General features: G+C 33.7%; 1 long non-coding RNA gene across 1 annotated transcript; it reads left to right on the plus strand.

Moving 5' to 3' along the window:
• Positions 1–20,491: 20,491 nt before the first annotated feature.
• On the plus strand, positions 20,492–21,571 carry LOC148871584 (uncharacterized). The gene is made up of 2 exons (XR_016107553.1): positions 20,492–21,015; positions 21,116–21,571. It is a non-coding gene; the product is annotated as an uncharacterized LOC148871584 (long non-coding RNA).

The following is a 21,571-nucleotide window of genomic DNA, read 5'->3' on the forward strand; positions in this document are numbered from 1 at the left end:
TTTTATTATGATTTTGGGAATCATTATAGTTTATAGGTTGTAGCTGATAATTTGATAACATTGGTTTTGGATAACCCTTGGCTTTGAGTTATTGTAAGTGCTTTAAATAAATATGGATTTGAATAATGAAACCGCTTTATATTGTTGTTAGAAGACAAGGAAGGTTTGTTCGAAAGGAGGAATTTTATGCGGCTAGTGGGGATAAGTTTGAATTTGCTTGTATGGCTTTTATTGTCGCTTATAAATTCTGACTGAGTTGATTTAGTTTATCTTGATAAAATGGGTTGTTTCAAGTTAGAATAGTAAGTTTAGATTTGTATTATGCTTCTCTCTTACTAGTTGAAAAAACTGTATAAGGTTTTTGCTTTCATTTGTTTAATTTGTTTAACAGAATTGATTGGATTGATCCTAGTTTATTTGTTTTTATTTTTTATTTTAAAAGCTATGTTTTAATCTTCTAAAGGATTTGAGTTCATTTTCTACTTTCTCTAAATATGCTAAGTCAGTCAGTTTAGCATAGTAATATTCTTGGTTCTAGTTATTTAAAGTGATTATGTGTTGTTTTTGCTTTGATTTGTTTGAGGCTTATATAGGTAGGATTTTTCGGAATGATCCAGGTTTAATGGTTTTATTTTACTTTGAGTAGGCCTAACTTCATTTTTTAAAATAGTTGAGTTGATTTCCTTCTTTATCTAGGCATGCTAGTTTCGCTTGAATTTGAATAGAGGGTTTAGTGTTCTATTAGCTTGGTCGGTGGTTAGGGATTTGATTGGAGGTTGATTGCTTGCTAGGGCTTTGTTTGTTATGGATATTGTGTAGTTGGTCTACCTAGGATTGGCCATACTCATTTTCATGATATTTGAAAAAATGCCTTTAATTAAATCGTAGCTATATCAGACGTGTACCAAATTGGTTAACCTTTATTGAGAGGTTTCATTGAAAGTGAGCATTATAAAGTTGTTAGCATTTAGTTACAATTTTGTTGAGTTTGACTTATCCTTGTGTTGATAGGTAGGTCGGTTTGGATAATTTTGGGTTGTTTGGGTTGATTTTTGCTTCGATGGTTTTAAGATCACAATGTCTCAGTGTCTTTGATTGGACTGGTTAATGAATGACAGATTGGGCCGGCATTGTGTGGTTGTACAGGTTTTACTTTGGATTGGCCATGTTTGGATTCGTTTGGGCTCTATTGTAATGGATTCGGTTTGGACTCGTTTCTATGTTGCAGCTGATAAGTTGATAATATTCTTTGGTTGTTAATAACCCTTTGGTTTGAGTGATTATAAGTAGTTTGAATAATTATGAATTTGAATAATGAAACCTCTTTATATGCTTGTTAGAAGACAAGGAGAGTTTGTTGGATATAAGGACATTTATGCGGCCAGTGGGGATTTATTTGAATGTATATTTATGGGTTTTTGTGGAACTTATAATTTTGAGTGAGTGGATTTAGTTTATCAAAATATGGTTTGTTTAATAGGTCTGTTTTAATCTTATAAAGGATTTGAGTTTATTTTCTACTTTATCTAAATATGCTGGGCTTGCTTAAGCTTATGAGTTTAGAGTAGAAATAAGATTGGTTTTTGTTGGTTAAAGTGATTAATTTCTTGATAATCGATTAAACAAACCATATTTTGATAAGCTAAATCCATTCACTCAAAATTATAAGTTCCACAAGAACCCCTACAAATACATTCAAACTAATCCCCACTGGCCGCATAAACGTCCTTATATCAAACGAACTCTCCTTGTCTTCTAACAAGCATATAAAGAGGTTTCACTATTCAAATCTATAATTATTCAAACAACTTATAATCACTTAAACCGAAGGGTCATTAACAAACAAAAGATATTATGAAATTATCAGCTGCAACATAGAAACGAGTCCAAACCGAATCCATTACAATAGAGCCCAAACCAATCCAAACATGGCCAATGCAAAGTAGAACCTATATAACCACACAATGCCGGCCCAATCTGTCAGTCATTAACCAATCCAATCAAAGACAGCGAGACATTGCCAAATCAAAACCATCGAAGCAAAAATCAATCCAAACAACCCAAGATTATCCAAACCGACCTACCTATCAAGACAAGGATAAGTCAAACTCAACAAAATTTTAACTAAATGCTAACAACTTTATAATACTCACTTTCAACGAAACCTCTCAATAAAGCTTAACCAATATGGTAAACGTATTATATAACTACGGTTTAATTAAAAGCATTCTTTCAAATCCCATGAAACTAGGTCTAGCCAATCTTAAGTAGAGACCAACTACTCAATATCCATAACAAACCAAGCCCTAGCTTCCAATCAATCTCCAATCAAATCCCTAACCACCGACCAAGCAATTAGATCACTAAACCCTCTATTCAAATTCAAGCTAAACTAGCATGCCAAGATAAACTAGGAAATCAACTCAACTATTTTAAAAAATGAAGTTACGCCATTCAAAGTAAAATAAAACCATCAAATTTGGATCATTCCAAAAAATCCTACCTATATAAACCTCAAACAAATCAAAGAAAAAACAACACATAATCATTTTAAATAACAAGAACCAAGCATATTACTACGCTAAACTGACTGACTTAGCATATTTAGAGTAGAAACATGCTTGGTTCTTGTTGGTTAAAGTGATTAATTTTTGTAGTTTCTTTGATTTGCTTTAGGTTATATAGGCTGGATTGTTTGCAATGATCCAGGTTTATTGGTTTTATTATACTTTGAATAGGTATAATTCCATCAAGCCAAGCTAGTTTCGTTTAAATTAGAGTAGAGGGTTTAGTGTTCTTTAATGCTCGGCTTGTGATTCAGGGTTTGACTGCTGACCGATTGGATGGTTTGGATAGTTTTGGATATGGTGTAGTTGGTTCTATCTAGGTTTGGCCAGACTCAGATTCATTGGATTTGGAATATTGCCAAAAATTAACTGTAGATATATCAAACGTGTACCAGATTCGTTAAGCTATGCTGGGTTGGATTCATTTGTATCTCTGGGGAGATTTCGTTGAAAGTGAGTATTCTAAAATTATTAGCATCTAGTTACAGTATTGTTGAGTTTGATTTATATTTGTCTTGATAGGTAAGTCAGTCTAGATAATCTTGGGTTTTCTAGAATGATTTCAGCTATGTTTTGCTTCGATGGTTTTGATGTGGCAATGTGTTGATATCCTAGATTGGGCTGACAGTGTGTCATTTTTTTGTTTCTAATTTGTACTACTGGCCATGCTCGGTTTCGTTTGGTCTCTGTTGTGTTGGATTCGATTGGGATTGTTTTTCACGATTTTGGGAATCATTATAGTTTATAGGTTGCAGCTGATAATTTGGCAACATTGGTTTTGGAGAACCCATGGCTTTGAGTTATTGTAAGTGCTTTAAATAATTATGGATTTGAATAATGAAACCACTTTATATTATTGTTAGAAGACAATTAGGGTTTGTTTGAAAGGAGGAATTTTATGCGGCTAGTGGGGATTAGTTTGAATCTGCTTGTATGGCTTTTATTACCGCTTATAAATTCTGAGTGACTTGATTTCATTTATCTTGATAAAATGAGTTGTTTCAAGTTAGAATAGTAAGTTTAGATTTGTAATTTGCTTCTCTCTTACTGGTTGAAAAAACTGTATAAAGTTTTTGCTTTGATTTGTTTAATTTGTTTAACGGAATTGTTTGGATTGATCCTAGTTTATTTGTTTTTATTTTTTATTTTAGTAGCTATTTTTTAATCTTCTAAAGCAGTTGAGTTCATTTTCTACTTTCTCTAAATATGCTAAGTCAGTCAGTTAGGCGTAGTAATATTCTTGGCTCTTGTTATTTAAAGTGATTATGTGTTGTTTTTGCTTTTATTTGTTTGAGGCTTATATAGGTAGTATTTTTCGGAATGATCCAGGTTTGATGGTTTTATTTTACTTTGAATATGCCTAATTTCATTTTTTAAAAGAGTTCAGTTGATTTCTAGTTTATCTAGGCATGCTAGTTTCGCTTGAATTTGAATAGAGGGTTTAGTGTTCTATTAGCTTGGTCGGTGGTTAGGGATTTGATTGGAGGTTGATTGGATGCTAGGGCTTGGTTTGTTTTGGATGTTGTGTTGGTCTACCTAGGATTGGCTAGACTCAGTTTCATGAGATTTGAAAAAATGCCTTTAATTAAACCATAGCTAACGAAACCAAACATGGCCAGTAGTACAAATTAGAACAAAAAAAATGACACACTGTCAGCCCAATCAAGGATATCAACACATTGCCACATCAAAACCATCGAAGCAAAACATAGCTGAAATCATTCTAAAAAACCCAAGATTATCTAGACCGACTTACCTATCAAGACAGAGATAAATCAAATTCAACAATACTGTAACTAGATGCTAATAATTTTAGAGTACTCACTTTCAACGAAACCTCCTCAGAGATACAAATGAATCCAACCGAGTTTAGCTTAATGAATCTGGTACACTTCTGATATATCTACGGTAGGGCAATCTTCCAAATCCCATGAAACTGAGTCAAGCCAAACCAAAATAGAACCAACTATACACCATATCCAAACCATCCAATCGACCACCAGTCAAATCCTCAATCACAAGCCGAGCATAAAAGAACACTAAAACCCTCTATTCTAATTTAAACGAAAATGGCATGGCTTGATAAACTAGGAAATCAACTCAACTCCTTCAAAAGATGGAATTATACCTATTCAAAGTAAAATAAATCAAATAAACCTGGACCATTTAAAACAATCCAGCCTATACCTAAAAAAATCAGAGCAAATACAAGAAATTAATCACTTTAACTAACAAGAACCGAGCTTATTTCTACTCTAAATTCACAAACTTAAACAAGCCCAGTATATTTAGATAAAGTAGAAAATAAACACAAATCCTTTATATGATTAAAACAGACCTATTAAACGAACCATATTTTGATAAGCAAAATCCATCACTCAAAATTTTAAGTTCCACAAAAACCCATACAAATACATTAAACTAATCCCCACTGGCCGCATAAATGTTCTTATATCAAACGAACTCTCTTTGTCTTCTAACAAGCATATTAAGAGGTTTCATTATTCAAATCTATAATTATTCAAACAACTTATAATCACTTAAACCGAAGGGTTATTAACAACCAAAAGATATTATGAAATTATTAGCGGCAACATAGAAATGAGTCCAAACCGAATACATTACAACAGAGCCCAAACGAATCCAAACATGGCCAATGCAAAGTAGAACCTATACAACCACACAATGCTGGCCCAAACTGTCATTCATTAACCAATCCAATCAAAGTCACCGAGACATTGCCAAATCAAAACCATCGAAGCAAAAATCAATCAAAACAACCCAAGATTATCCAAACCGACCTACCTATCAAAACAAGGATAATTCAAACTCAACTAAATTGTAACTAAATGCTAACAACTTTATAATACTCACTTTCAACGAAACCTCTCAATTAAGCTTGACCAATCTGTTACACGTCTGATATAGCTACGGTTTAATTAAAGGCATTCTTTCAAATCCCATGAAACAAGGTCTAGCCAATCTTAAGTAGAGGCCAACTACACAATATCCAAAACAAACCAAGCCCTTGCATCCAATCAACCTCCAATCAAATCCCTAACCACTGACCAAGCAAATGGATCACTAAACCCTCTATTCCAATTCAAGCAAAATTAGTTTGCCAAGATAAACTAGGAAATCAACTCAACTATTTTAAAAAATGTAGAAATTGCCTAATACACTAAACTGACTGACTTAGCATATTAAAGCAAAAACAATACATAATCATTTTAAATAACAAGAACCAAGCATATTACTACACTAAACTGACTGACATAGCATATTTACAGAAAGTAGAAAATGAACTCTCAACTCCTTTAAAAGTTTAAAACATAGCTATTAAAAAAATAAATAAAAGCAAATAAACTAAGATCAATCCATACAATTCCGTTAAACAAATGAAAACAAAAACTTTATACAGTTCTTTCAACAAGTAAGAGAGAAGCATATTACAAATCTAAACTTACTATTCTAACTTGAAACAACCCATTATATCAAGATAAACTAAATCAACTCACTCAGAATTTATAAGCGATTATAAATGCCATACAAGCAGATTCAAACTAATCCCCACTAAGCTGCATAAAATTCTTCTTTTCAAACAAACCCTCCTTATCTTCTAACAAAAATATAAAGCGGTTTCATTATTCAAATCCATAATTATTTAAACCACTTACGCTAACTCAAAGCCAAGGGTTCTCCAAAACCAATGTTATCAAATTATCAGCTGCAACCTATAAACTATAATGATTCCCAAAATCTTAAAAAAACAATCCCAATCGAATCCAACACAACAGACACCAAACGAAACCAAACATGGCCAGTAGTACAAATTAGTACCAAAAAAATGACATACTGTCAGCCTAATCAAATATATTAACACATTGCCACATCAAAACCATCGGAGCAAAACATAGCTGAAATCATTCTAAAAAACCCAAGATTATCTAGACCGACTTACCTATCAAGACAAAGATAAATCAAACTCAACAATACTGTAACTAGATGGTAATAATTTTAGAGTACTCACTTTCAACGAAACATCCCCAGAGATACAAATGAATCCAACCCAACATAGCTTAACAAATCCGGTACACATCTGATATATCTATGGTTAATTTAGGGCAATCTTCCAAATCCCATGAAATTGATTCTAGCCAAACCCAAACAGAACCAACTATACCATATCCAAAACTATCCAAAACATCCAATCGACCACCAGTCAAATTCTGAATCACAAGCCGAGCATAAACAAACACTAAACCCTCTATTCTAATTTAAACGAAACTAGCATGGCTTGATAAATTATGAAATCAATTCAACTTCTTTAAAAGATGGAATTATACCTATTCAAAGTAAAATAAAACCAATAAACCTGGATTATTCCAAACAATCCAGCGTATATAACCTAAAACAAATCAAAACAAATACAAGAAATTAATCAATTTAACCAACAAGAACCAAGTTTATTTCTACTCTATACTCACAAACTTAAACAAACCCAGCATATTTAGATAAAGTAGAAAATAAACTCAAATCCTTTATAAGATTAAAACAGATCTATTAAACGAACCATATTTTGATAAACTAAATCCACTCATTCAAAATTATAAGTTCCACAAAAACCTATACAAATACATTCAAACTAATCCCCACTGGCCGCATAAACGTCCTTATATCAAACGAGCTCTCCTTGTTTTCTAACAAGCATAAAAAGAGGTTTCATTATTCAAATCCATAATTATTCAAACAACTTATTATAATCACCAAACCGAAGCGTTATTAACAACCAAAGGATATTATCAAATTATCAGCGGCAACATAGAAATGAGTCCAAACCGAATACATTACAACAGAGCCCAAACGAATCCAAACATGGCCAATGCAAAGTAGAACCTATACAACCACATAATGCTGGCCCAAACTGTCATTCATTAACCAATCCAATCAAAGTCACCGAGACATTGCCAAATCAAAACCATCGAAGCAAAAATCAATCAAAACAACCCAAGATTATCCAAACCGACCTACCTATCAAAACAAGGATAATTCAAACTCAACTAAATTGTAACTAAATGCTAACAACTTTATAATACTCACTTTCAACGAAACCTCTCAATTAAGCTTGACCAATCTGTTACACGTCTGATATAGCTACGGTTTAATTAAAGGCATTCTTTCAAATCCCATGAAACAAGGTCTAGCCAATCTTAAGTAGAGGCCAACTACACAATATCCAAAACAATACAAGCCCTAGCATCCAATCAACCTCCAATCAAATCCCTAACCACCGACCAAGCAAATATATCATTAAACCCTCTATTCAAATTCAAGCAAAACTAGCATGCCAAGATAAACTAGGAAATCAACTCAACTATTTTAAAAAATGAAGTTAGGCCCACTCAAAGTAAAATAAAACGATCAAACCTGGATCAATCCGAAAAATCCTACCTATATAAACCTCAAACAAATCAAAGCAAAAACAACACATAATCACTTTAAATAACAAGAACCAAGCATATTACTATGCTAAACTGACTGACTTAGCATATTTAGAGAAAGTAGCAAATGAACTCAACTCCTTTAGAAGATTACAACATAGATATTAAAAAAAAATAAAAGCAAATAAACTAGTAAGAGAGAAGCGTATTACAAAAGATATTATCAAATTATCATTCAACTAGTAAGAGAGAAGCGTATTACAAATCTAAACTTACTGTTCTAAGTAGAAACAACCCATTATATCAAGATAAACTAAATCAACTCACTCAGAATTTATAAGTGGCAATAAAAGCCATACAAGCAGATTCAAACTAATCCCTACTAGTCGCATAAAATTGCTCTTTTCATTAAAACCCTCCTTGTCTTCTAACAACAATATAAAGCGGTTTCATTTTTCAAATCCATAATTATTTAGACCACTTACTCAAAGCCAAGGGTTCTCCAAAACCAATGTTATCAAATTATCAGCTGCAACCTATAAATTATAATGATAACCAAAATCTAAAAAAAACAATCCCAATCGAATCCAACACAACAGACACCAAACGAAACCAAACATGGATAGTAGTACAAATTAGAACAAAAAAATTGACACATTGTCAGCCAATCAAGGATATCATCACATTGTCACATCAAAACCATTGAAGCAAAACATAGCTGAAATCAATCCAGAAAATCCAAGATTATCTAGACCGACTTACCTATCAAGACAAAGATAAATAAAACTCAACAATACTGTAACTAGATGCTAATAATTTGAGAGTACTCACTTTCAACGAAACCTCCCCAGAGTTACAAATGAATCCAACCCAGCATATCTTAACGAATCCGGTACACATCTGATATATCTACGGTTAATTTAGGTCAATGATCCAAATCATATGAAATTGAGTCTAGCCAAACCAAGACTATACACCATATCCAAAACTATCCAAACCATCCAATCGACCACCAGTCAAATCCTGAATCACAAGCCGAGCATAAAAGAACACTAAACCCTCTTTTCTAATTTAAACGAAAATAACATGGTTTGATAAACTAGGAAATCAACTCAACTCCTTCAAAAGATGGAATTATACATATTCAAAGTAAAATAAAACGAATAAACCTGGATCATTCAAATTAATCCAGCCTATATAACCTAAAACAAATCAAAGCAAATACAAGAAATTAATCAATTTAACCAACAAGAACCAAGCTTATTTCTACTATAAACTCACAAACTTAAACAAGCCAAGCATATTTAGATAAAGTAGAAAAGAAACACAAATCCTTTATAAGATTAAAACAGACCTATTAAACGAACCATATTTTGATAAACTAAATCCACTCACTCAAAATTATAAGTTCCACAAAAACCCATACATATACATTCAAACTAATCCCCACTGGCCGCATAAACGTCCTTATTTCAAACGAATTCGCCTTGTCTTCTAATAGGCATATAAAGAGGTTTCAATATTCAAATCCATAATTATTCAAACAACTTATAATCACTTAAACCGAAGGGTTATTAACAACCAAAAGATATTATCAAATTATCAGCTGCAACATAGAAACTAGTCCAAACCGAATCCATTACAATAGAGCCCAAATGAATCCAAACATGGCCAATGCAAATTAGAACCTATACAACCACACAATGCCGGCCCAATCTGTCATTCATTAACCAATCCAATCAAAGACTGAGACATTGCCAAATCAAAACATCGAAGCAAAAATCAATCCAAACAACCCAAGATTATCCAAACCGACCTACATATCAAGACAATGATAAGTCAAATTCAACAAAATTGAAACTAAATGCTAAAAATTTTATAATACTCACTTTCACTGAAACCTCTAAATAAAGCTTAACCAATCTGGTACACGTCTGATATTGCTACGGTTTAATTAAATGCATTATTTCAAATCCCATGAAACAGAGTCTAGCCAATCATAAGTAGAGACCAACTACACAATATCCAAAACAAACCAAGCCCTAGCATCCAATCAACCTCCAATCAAATCCCTAACCATCGACCAAGCAAATAGATCACTAAACCCTCTATTCAAACTCAAGCGAAACTAGCATGCCAAGATAAACTAGGAAATCAACTCAACTATTTTAAAAAATGAAGTTAGGCCTATTCAAAGTAAAATAAAACCACCAAACCTGGATCAATTCGAAAAATCCTACCTATATAAACCTCAAACATATCAAAGCAAAAACAACACATAATCACTTTAAATAAGAAGAACCAAGCATATTACTACGCTAAACTGACTGACTTAGAATATTTAGAGAAAGTAAAAAATGAACTCAACTCCTTTAGAAGATTAAAACATAGCTATTTAAAAAAAAATAAAAGAAAATAAACTAAGATCAATCCAAACAATTCCGTTAAACAAATTAAACAAAAGAAAGCAAAAACTTTATTTTGTTCTTTCAAATAGTAAGAGAGAAGCATATTACAAATCTAAACTTAATATTCTAACTTGAAACAACCCATTATATCAAGATAAAATAAATCAACTCACTCAGAATTTATAAGCGGCAATAAAAGCCGTACAAGCATATTCAAACTAATCCCCACTAGCCGCATAAAATTCCTCCTTTCAAACAAACCCTAGTTGCTTTCTAACAACAATATAAAGTAGCTTCATTATTCAAATCCATACTTATTTAAACCACTTACAATAACTCAAAGCCAAGGGTTCTCCAAAATCAATGTTATCAAATTATCAGCTGCACCCTATACACTACAATGATTCCCAAAATCTTGAAAATACAATCCCAATCGAATCCAACACAACAGATACCAAACGAAACCAAACATGGCCAGTAGTACAAATTAGAACAAAAAAAATGACACATTGTCAACATATTGCCACATCAAAACAATCGAAGCAAAACATAGCTGAAATCATTCTAAAAAACCCAAGATTATCTAGACCGACTTACCTATCAAGACAGAGATAAATCAAATTCAACAATACTGTAACTAGATGCTAATAATTTTAGAGTACTCACTTTCAACGAACCTCCTCAGAGATACAAATGAATCCAACCCAGTATAGGTTAATGAATCTGGTACACTTCTGATATATCTACGGTAGGGCAATCTTCCAAATCCCATGAAACTGAGTCAAGCCAAACCAAAACAGAACCAACTACACCATATCCAAAACTATCCAAACCATCCAATCGACCACCAGTCAAATCCTCAATCACAAGCCGAGCATAAAAGAACACTAAACCCTCTATTCTAATTTAAACGAAAATAGCATGGCCTGATAAACTAGGAAATCAACTCAACTCCTTCAAAAGATGGAATTATACATATTCAAAGTAAAATAAAACCAACAAATCAGGATCATTCAAAACAATCCAGCCTATATAACCTAAAACAAATCAAATCAAATCCAACAAATTAATCACTTTAACCAACAAGTACCAAGCATATTTCTACTCTAAACTCACAAACTTAAACAAGCCCAACATATTTAGATAAAGTAGAAAATAAACACAAAACCTTTATAAGATTAAAACATACCTATTAAACAAACCATATTTTGATAAACTAAATCCACTCACTCAAAATTATAAGTTCTACAAAAACCCATACAAATACATTAAACTAATCCCCACTGGCCACATAAACGTCTTTATATCAAACAAACTCTCCTTGTCTTGTAACAAGCATATAAAGAGATTTCATTATTCAAATCCATAATTATTCAAACAACTTATAATCACTCAAACCGAAGGGTTATTAACAACCAAAGGATATTATCAAATTATCAGCTACAACATAGAAGTGAGTCCAAACCGAATCCATTACAACAGAGCCCAAACGAAACCAAGCATAGCCATTTCAAAGTAGAACCTATACAACCATACAATGCCGGCCCAATCTGTCATTCATTAACCAATCCAATCAAAGACACCGAGACATTGCCAAATCAAAACCATTGAAGCAAAAGTCAATCCAAACAACCAAAGATTATCCAAACCGATCTACCTATCATGACAAAGATAAGTCAAACTCAACAAAATTGTAACTAAATGCTAACAACTTTATAATACTCACTTTCAACGAAACCTCTCAATAAAGCTTAACCAATCTGGTACACGTCTGATATAGCTACGATTTAATTAAATGCATTCTTTCAAATCCCATGAAACTGGGTCTAGCCAATCCTAGGTAGAGACCAATTACACAATATCCAAAACAATCCAAGCCCTAGCATCCAATCAACCTTCAATCAAATCCCTAACCACCGTCCAAGCAAATAGATCACTAAACCCTCTATTGAAATTCAAGCGAAACTAGCATGCCAAGATAAACTAGGAAATCAACTCAACTATTTTAAAAAATGAAGTTAGGCCTACTCAAAGTAAAATAAAACCATCAAACCTGGATCATTCCGAAAAATCCTACCTATATAAACCTCAAACAATTCAAAGCAAAAACAACACATAATCATTTTAAATAACAAGAACCAAGCATATTACTACGCTAAACTGACAGACTTAGCATATTTAGTGAAAGTAGAAAATGAACACAACTCCTTTAGAAGATTAAAACATAGCTATTAAATAAAAGACAATAAAAGCAAATAAACTAGGATCAATCCAAACAATTCCGTTAATAAATTAAACAAATGATAGCAAAAACTTTATACAGTTCTTTCTACTTGTAAGACAGAAGTATATTACAAATCTAAACTTATTATTCTAACTTGAAACAACCCATTATATCAAGATAAACTAAGTCAACTCACTCAGAATTTATAAGCAGCAATAAAATCCATACAAGCAGATTCAAATTAATCCCCACTAGACACATAAAATTCCTCTTTTCAAACAAACCCTCCTTGTCTTCTAACAAAAATATAAAGTGGTTTCATTATTCAAATCCATAATTATTTAAACCACTTACAATAACTCAAAGCCAAAGGTTGTCCAAAACCAATATTATTAAATTATCAGTTGCAACCTATAAACTATAATGATTCCCAAAATTTTAAAAATAACAATCCCAATCGAATCCAACACAACAGACACCAAACGAAACCAAACATGGCCAGTAGTACAAATTAGAACAAAAAAAAAATGACACACTGTCAGCCCAATCAAGGATATCAACACATTGCCACATCAAAACCATCGAAGCAAAACATAGCTGAAATCATTCCAGAAAACCCAAGATTATCTAGACCAACTTACCTATCAAGACAGAGATAAATCAAATTCAACAATACTGTAACTAGATGCTAATAATTTTAGAATACTCACTTTCAACGAATCCTCCCCAGAGATACCAATGAATCCAACCCAGCATAGCTTAACGAATCCGGTACACATCTAATATATCTATGGTAGGGCAATCTTCCAAATCCCATGAAACCGAGTCAAGCCAAACCTAGATAGAACCAAGTATACACCATATCCAAAACTATCCAAACCATCCAATCAACCACCTGTCAAATCCTGAATCACAAGCCAAGCATAAAAGAACACTAAACCCTCTATTCTAATTTAAAAAAAATAGCATGGCTTGATAAACTAGGAAATCAACTCAACTCCTTCAAAAGATGGAATTATACCTATTCAAAGTAGAATAAAACCAATAAACCTGGAACATTCAAAACAATCCAGCCTATATAACCTAAAACAAATCAGAGCAAATACAAGAAATTAATCACTTTAACCAACAAGTACCAAGCTTATTTAGATAAAGTAGAAAATAAACTCAAATTCTTTATAACATAAAAACAGACCTATTAAACGAACCTTATCTTGATAAACTAAATCCACTCACTCAAAATTATAAGTTCCACAAAAACCCATACAAATATATTCAAACTAATCCCCACTGGCCGCATAAACGTCCTTATATCAAACGAACTCTCTTTGTCTTCTAACAAGCATATAAAGAGGTTTCATTATTCAAATCCATAATTATTCAAACAATTTATAATCACTCAAACCGAAGGGTTATTAACAACCAAAGGATATTATCAATTTATCAGCTGCAACATAGAAACGAGTCTAAACTGAATCTATTACAATAGAGCCCAAACGAATCCAAGCATGGCCAATGCAAAAAAGAACCTATACAACCACACAATGCCGGCCCAATCTGTCATTCATTAACCAATCCAATCAAAGACACCAAGACATTGCCAAATCAAACAACCCAAGATTATCCAAACCGAACTACCTATCAAGACAAAGATAAATCAAACTCAACAAAATTGTAACTAAATGCTAACAACTTTATAGTACTCACTTTAAACGAAACCTCTCAATAAAGTTTAACCAATTTGGTACAGGTATAATATAATTACGGTTTAATTAAAGGCATTCTTTCAAATCCCATAAAACTGAGTCTAGCCAATTGTAGGTAGACCACCTACACAATATCCAAAACGAACCAAACCCTAGCATCCAATCAACCTCCAATCAAATCCATAACCTCCGACCAAGCTAATAGAACACACCCTCTATTCAAATTCAAGCGAAACTAGCATGCCTAGATAAACTAGGAAATCAACTCAACTACTTTAAAAAAAGAAGTTAGGCCTGCTCAAAGTGAAATAAAATGATCAAACCTAGATCATTCCGAACAATCCTACCTATATAACCTCAAACAAATCAAAGCAAAAACAACACATAATCACTTTAAATAACAAGAACCAAGCATATTACTCTGCTAAACTGACTGACTTAGCTTATTTAGAGAAAGTAGAAAATGAACTCAACTCCTTTAGAAGATTAAAACATAGCTATTAAAATAAAAAATAAAAGCAAATAAACTAGGATCAATCCTAACAATTCCGTTAAGCAAATTAAACAAATGAAAGCAAAAACTTTATATAGTTCTTTCTACCAGTAAGAAAGAAGCATATTACAAATCTAAACTTACTGTTCTAATTTGAAACAACCTATTATGTCAAGATAAACTAAATCAACTCACTCGGAATTTATAAGTGGCAATAAAAGCCATACAAGCAGATTCAAACTAATCTTCACTGGCCGCATAAAATTCCTCCTTTCAAACAAACCCTCATTGTCTTCTAACAACAATATAAAGCAGTTTCATTATTCAAATCCATAATTATATAAACCTCTTACAATCATGTTATCAAATTATCAACCGCAACCTATAAACTATAATGATTCCCAAAATCTAAAGAGAAACATCCCAATCGAATCCAACACAAGAGAGACCAAACGAAACCAAACATGGCCAGTAGTACAAATTAGAACAAAAAAATGACACACTGTCAGCCCAATCAAGGATATCAACACAATGCCACATCAAAACCATCGAAGCAAAACATAACTTAAATCATTCCAGAAAACCCAAGATTATCTATACCGACTTACCTATCAAGACAAAGATAAACCAAACTCAACAATACTGTAACTAGATGCTAATAATTTTAGAGTACTCACTTTCAACGAAACCTCCCAGAGATACCAATGAATCCAACCCAGCATAGCTTAACGAATCCGATACACATATGATATATCTATGGTAGGGCAATCTTCCGAATCCCATTAAACTGAGTCAAGCCAAACCAAGACAGAACCAACTATACACCATATCCAAAACTATCCAAACCATCCAATCGACCACCAGTCAAATCCTGAATCACAAGCCGAGCATAAAAGAACACTAAACCCTCTATTCTAATTTAAACGAAAATAGCATGGCTTGATAAACTAGGAAATCAACTCAACTCCTTCAGAAGATGGAATTATACCTATTCAAAGTAAAATAAAACCAATAAACCTGGATCATTCCAAACAAGCATATAAAGATGTTTCATTATTCAAATCCATAATTATTCAAACAACTTATAATCACTCAAATCGAAGGGTTTTTAACAACCAAAAGATATTATCAAATTATCTGCTGCAACATAGAAACGAGTCTAAACCAAATTCATTACAATAGAGCCCAAATGAATCCAAGCATGGCCAATGCAAAGTAGAACCTATCCAACCACAAAATGCCGGCCCAATCTGTCATTCATTAACCAATCCAATCAAAGACACCGAGTCCTTGCCAAATCAAAACCATCAAAAGAAAACGTAGCAAAAATCAATCCAAACAACCCAAGATTATCCAAACTGACCTACTTATCAAGACAAAGATAAATCAAACTCAACAAAATTGTAACTAAATGCTAACAATTTTATGGTACTCACTTTCAACGAAACCTCTCAATAAAGCTTAACCAATTTCGTCCGGAGACTATTTTTAGGGTAACTAATGTGTTTAGTGAGGTGTGGGATAGGATGTACCTATCTCGTCCCAATAATAAATGTAATTTTATTATTTTAAAGTAGTATATATTAATTTATGGAAAAGGTTTGCAAAAGGTTTTAACCTCGAAATCCAACTGAGTAGAGAGTGTGACACTATACCTTGATTTTCCTATTCCATCAACCTCAAATGTGGATTTGTCATGATTGAGGACCGGAGGAAAAAAATCTACCAGTGTTTCAAAATAGGAAAAAAGGTAATGTCTTAAAAACCGACCTGAAAGCTAAAACATTTTTTCCTTTGGGTCATTGGTCACTGGTTTCGAGCATCTAGGTCCAACGGGTAAGACAGTGCCACATCAACATGGTCTGACGTGTTGACTGTGCATCTAGTCTGATATGTAGGTATGTATATGATATATATATATATTATTTTTCCAACTTCATTCGGAGAACTTCTTTTTGTTTTATTATCTTTATTCTAGTGGTGGTGGGGGATGTGTTGTGATTTTACATATGCAAGTTCGCATTTGCAACTTGAAAATCTAAGTTCTGATATGCGTAGATAACCTAAACAAGTTAATGGCACTTATGATTTGTTTAGTATTATGCATCTAGTCTTAGTTTTTTATGATAATATCAATTTGTTCCCTTTTTCAAGGGTTGTGTTTTACTTAAAGTTCATCTTCCAAACTTCATGCCTAAAGGGTTGAAATCTATAAAATTAAGCTAAGTGATCAAAAAGCTTGGTTTCGAAGTTGTTTTCACCTTTTCCTAAAAAAAAAAAACTGAGTGATCAAACAACCTTTTTTTGGGTATGCAATGGTTAATGAATTGGATGGTGAAAATTTTAGAATTGACCCTTGAAACTAGAAAGACAAAGTCTTGATACAAATGATTACATATTTGTGGTCAAGATTGTATGTTGCAAACAACAACATTGTTGCATGAAGCTTAGTATCCTTTAACTAGAGGTGTAAATCGGGTCATGTTGGGCCAGCATGGCATTGTCCGCATGTAGACCGCACAAAGAGCAGATTATGTCATGTTGGCCTGTGGGCCAAGCCGGACCGTGCTTCCCTCCCTTGGGATAATTTGTGGGGTTAGCCCGACACGACCCACAACTCGAGCCCGTGCAGGTTTGGGACAAGCGAGCTACAAGTCGTACCGATTGGGAATATGGGTCGGGCTTTGCGCCTGGGCCGAATCGGGCCAGAAAGGCCCATACTGATTTTTCTTGTTGTCATTTTGACATTTTATTTTGTTTTTTTAATTTTTTTGCTAAGTAAAATTAAAATACTTAACTTTCGTTCGGAAACAAATTGAAAAAACAAAAAATCTAGCAAAGAAATGAAAAAAAAAATGTTTACCAAAATACAAAATGGATAACAAATTATAAAAAACTAGGAATTTTATTTCATTTAAAATATAAAAATTATAAATTGAAAATAAAAAAATTACATTGTTGAAAAAATAACAAATAATTTAAATAAAATTGAAAAAAATTACTCCATCTCCATGACTTTAATCATGTGCTCCATCAAGTGTAGTAGTGTCATGACTTCCTTTGTCTTGTAATTTATCCTTAACATCTAACAAATAATCTTTGAAGTAGATGTCTTTTTCTTGTTTCTCATAGAAGAGCAAATGTCTATCCAAGTGCCCAATGCTACCCTTGCTACTAAAGTTAAAGCCAATCTTACATTTTTGGCAAATGGCTCTTTTTCTCTTCCCCTCATCTTCATCTATTTTAAATATTTGCTAAATTAGGCTAGTGAACTTAATGTTAGGGAATTGGTTTCAGGAAAAGAAGCCAACCATTTTTTTTTTAATTCTAACAAATAAAAATTTATTTAATTGCAATTACTTGCATGATCGGATTACCAGTTTAGAATCTCAACTTGATTTTAACGGTTGAAGCCTCAAAGCCTCCTAAATTGCTAAGTGTATGACAGTATGCGATTGTATGAGATGAGACTGAGAGTATGAGAATTGAGAAAATAATTGCTAAATTGGTGTGGTGATAATAGTGGAGGATAGGGTTATTTATAGGAATTGAAAATAATTCAATTGCCTAAAATACCCTAAATACTAGCAGTTTTTTAGTTGTTGAGAGGGGTATTTTGGTTATTGTAAAGTATCTATCACTTTACCCAAATGCCCCAAATGTCTCAAACTAGTTGATATATAATTATAGGATATAGTTATTGAAGGGGCATTATTGTCCCAAACTAGCTATTTATAGGCTTATAGTTGTTTATTGAGGTGGTATGTCTGTACAAGCCCCTTGAAAAAAAGTTGAAACTAGCTGTTGGGGGTGGGGGTCCCCCAAGGGTCCCAATGGCTAGTTTCTCGAATGGGCTACACTCGATCCATTGCGGGCTTGAAGGTTGTGCTACTTGTTGGGCTATGTCGTGCAGTCCTATGGACCTGAAACCCCCGACCCAGCATGATCCACATGATTGTGTTGTGCCTAGCACGGCCCGTGTGCAGGTCTAGTCCAAAATCTTGTTACGGCCCAGAACAGCTCAATTTACACCTCTAATCCTCTCCCTTGGAAAGCAGGGTGTTCAAATTTGGATAAAAAATCGAAAACCGAATTGAACCAAGCTGAATAAGCTAATTCAGGTATTGGTTTGGTTCAGTTTTTGATGTGTTAAAAATACAGAAAACCAAACTACTATACTATATAAAATTGTATATTATATAATTATTTATTTATATTAATTGTATTATGTTTCACTAATTTAAGGAAAAATTCTCGATTACTACCTTGTACTTTAGTCCTAGTGTCATTTTACTCCCCAAACATTAAAACATGATAATTCGGTACCCGAACTTTCAAAACGTGCCAATCCAGTACCTACCATTAACCATGCGTTAAGTGGCATTTAAAAAGACACAAATGCCCTTCATGTGTCATCTAAATCTCTTTATAAACCATCCAAATGTTGATAAAATAATGAACAGTGCCAAATCCTTGCCTCTTCTATTCAAGAAAGTTGGGGTCACTATAATGCCCACTAAGACATGACCCCAACTTTCATGAATAGAAGAGACAATGATTTGAGACTATTCATTTTTTGTCAACGTTTGGATGGTTGCTAAAGACAATTGGATGACACTCAAAGGGTGTTTATGTCTTTTTAAATGCCACTTAACGACTGTTTAATGGGCTGGTTAACGACAGGTATTGGATTGACACATTTTGAAAGTTCAGGTATTGAGTTGTCACGTTTTAAAGTTTGGGGTCCAAAATGACACTAAGCCCAAAGTATACAGTGCTAATTAAGAATTTTCCCTTAATTTATTTAATTATTGTTTTATATATTACTCTTTTTCTTAAATCTCCCTTTAGGCATTGAGCCCAATCGGAATTTTTGTTAGTATCAATACTAAATAAGAACACTAATTTAAATTAATTACTACTTTAGTAATTAGTATTTAGTAACTAGTAGTAACTAGTAAGTGGGAAACACAAAATACAACCACATTGGAGTGCCCGAGTTGGGTTAGGAGTCAAACTATCAAAGAGTAATTACTAATTACTAACTCTTGTTTGATTTTTCCCTTTTTCTACTAACTCAGTCCTTTTATTTTTTAAATACGGTATGGATTGGTTCAGTTTAAACCCTCTTTCATTCGGTTCAATTAAGGGATATGACCAAACTAAATAGTGGGTTAGGTCATCGGTTTGAACCGAACCAAACCGAATGTACACCCCTACTTGTCATATAAATTAAACAGTTATGTAAGGGACACTTTCGTCATATTCTGAATTATCAAATCATACCTTGTATTATGATAGAGTCCCTCTTTTATGTTCGGACATTCTTAGAATTCCCTCTCACCACTCTGTTCCACAGTCCAACGCGCCTGTGTGTGGTGAATGGCCAACAGGATGCTCGGGTTGGGGCTCGAAGAAGACGAGGACAAGAGATGGGGAGGGGAGAGTTCGAATGACCTTAAAACTTTTGAAAGAAGCCCGGTTTTTGAATTTTGTCCTTTTGCGGGTGGTTAAACCGGGTTTGTTCGGCTGAACACCCGTTAATATTAGTGTTTTTGTCGAAATGCCAATGTGGTCACTTCTGAATGGCGGGATCACGTATCCAATAAACCCACGAGTGCATAAAACGTGGACTTTCACAATCCGGACTTCGGTTTCAACTTTACACTATCTCGGACTCGGACTGCCGGCCAATGAACAGGCTTCGACGTTCTGAAAATTCCCTCTCCCCACTCCGTTCTCTTTTTCTGTCTGGCTGCTTTTTCCCTTTTTGATAAGTATTTCTGTCTGGCTACTTTGGATGGAGGTGAAGGACACGGTAATTCCCGAAGGCCACCACCGCTCGATGACTTCTGTTAGAATTTTAAATATACCGTTTTAAGAATCGTGGTATTTATTCTGCAATCTTTGATACGCTTTACCTTGTCATTTAAATTGATTTTGTAACGGTCTAAATCCTTATCAATCGACCTGAGAGCAAGAGAGCAAGAGGTCATCGATTAATTTCTATATAAGACTTCGTGTTTTCCATTCAGAGAAGAGCTCGATATCGTGCTTCTTAGAAAAGAAAAAACAGAGAACAAAACCACTCGATTTCCTCAGACTTACCTGCGAATGGCGATCCATGGCTCCAGAGCCAGTTCACTCAGGTGGAGCTTCGCAGCTTGAATTCCAATGTGAGTAATCCTCAAAACCCTAAAACCCAAGTAGCTTTCTCGTTTGTGGGTTACTTCGATGTTTTGTCTATTTTCTTGATTTGGCGGCTGGTTTCTGCAGTTTCTCTCAATGAGGAGGGAGATCGGGCGAGTGACAATCAGAAACTTGCTTTCCAGGACGTCGGAGCTGAAAACCGTTGGAGAGTCTTTGACTGAGGAAGAGAGGGCTGCGTGTTTGATCGAATCGTATCTGGACATGGACGAGGAGGTATAGGATTTTGAAGTCTTCCTTCGGGTGGGTACTATTATAGGATCTGCAGCTTGAATGCGTAAACGTTGAATTTGAATTCATTTTTTTTATGCAGTTTATGGTTTTGGGTTGAGATTGTAAAAGATCGTAGCGAATGATCTTTCTATGGTATGTGTAAAGGGGTATTATGTGTAATTCTATTTTATGTTGGCCAGTAGATGCTTTCATTCCGAGACAGAGAATTTGGCTTGTTGGATGATTGTTCTGGATTTGAAACATAGGGTACATGGCATTGCCCTTTTCAAAAGGCATGCACCTATTTTAAAA

This window comes from Nelumbo lutea, chromosome 2 (assembly GCF_056320005.1).
Source record: "Nelumbo lutea isolate HS-2025 chromosome 2, American lotus-T2T, whole genome shotgun sequence".
Classification (NCBI taxonomy): Eukaryota; Viridiplantae; Streptophyta; class Magnoliopsida; order Proteales; family Nelumbonaceae; genus Nelumbo; species Nelumbo lutea.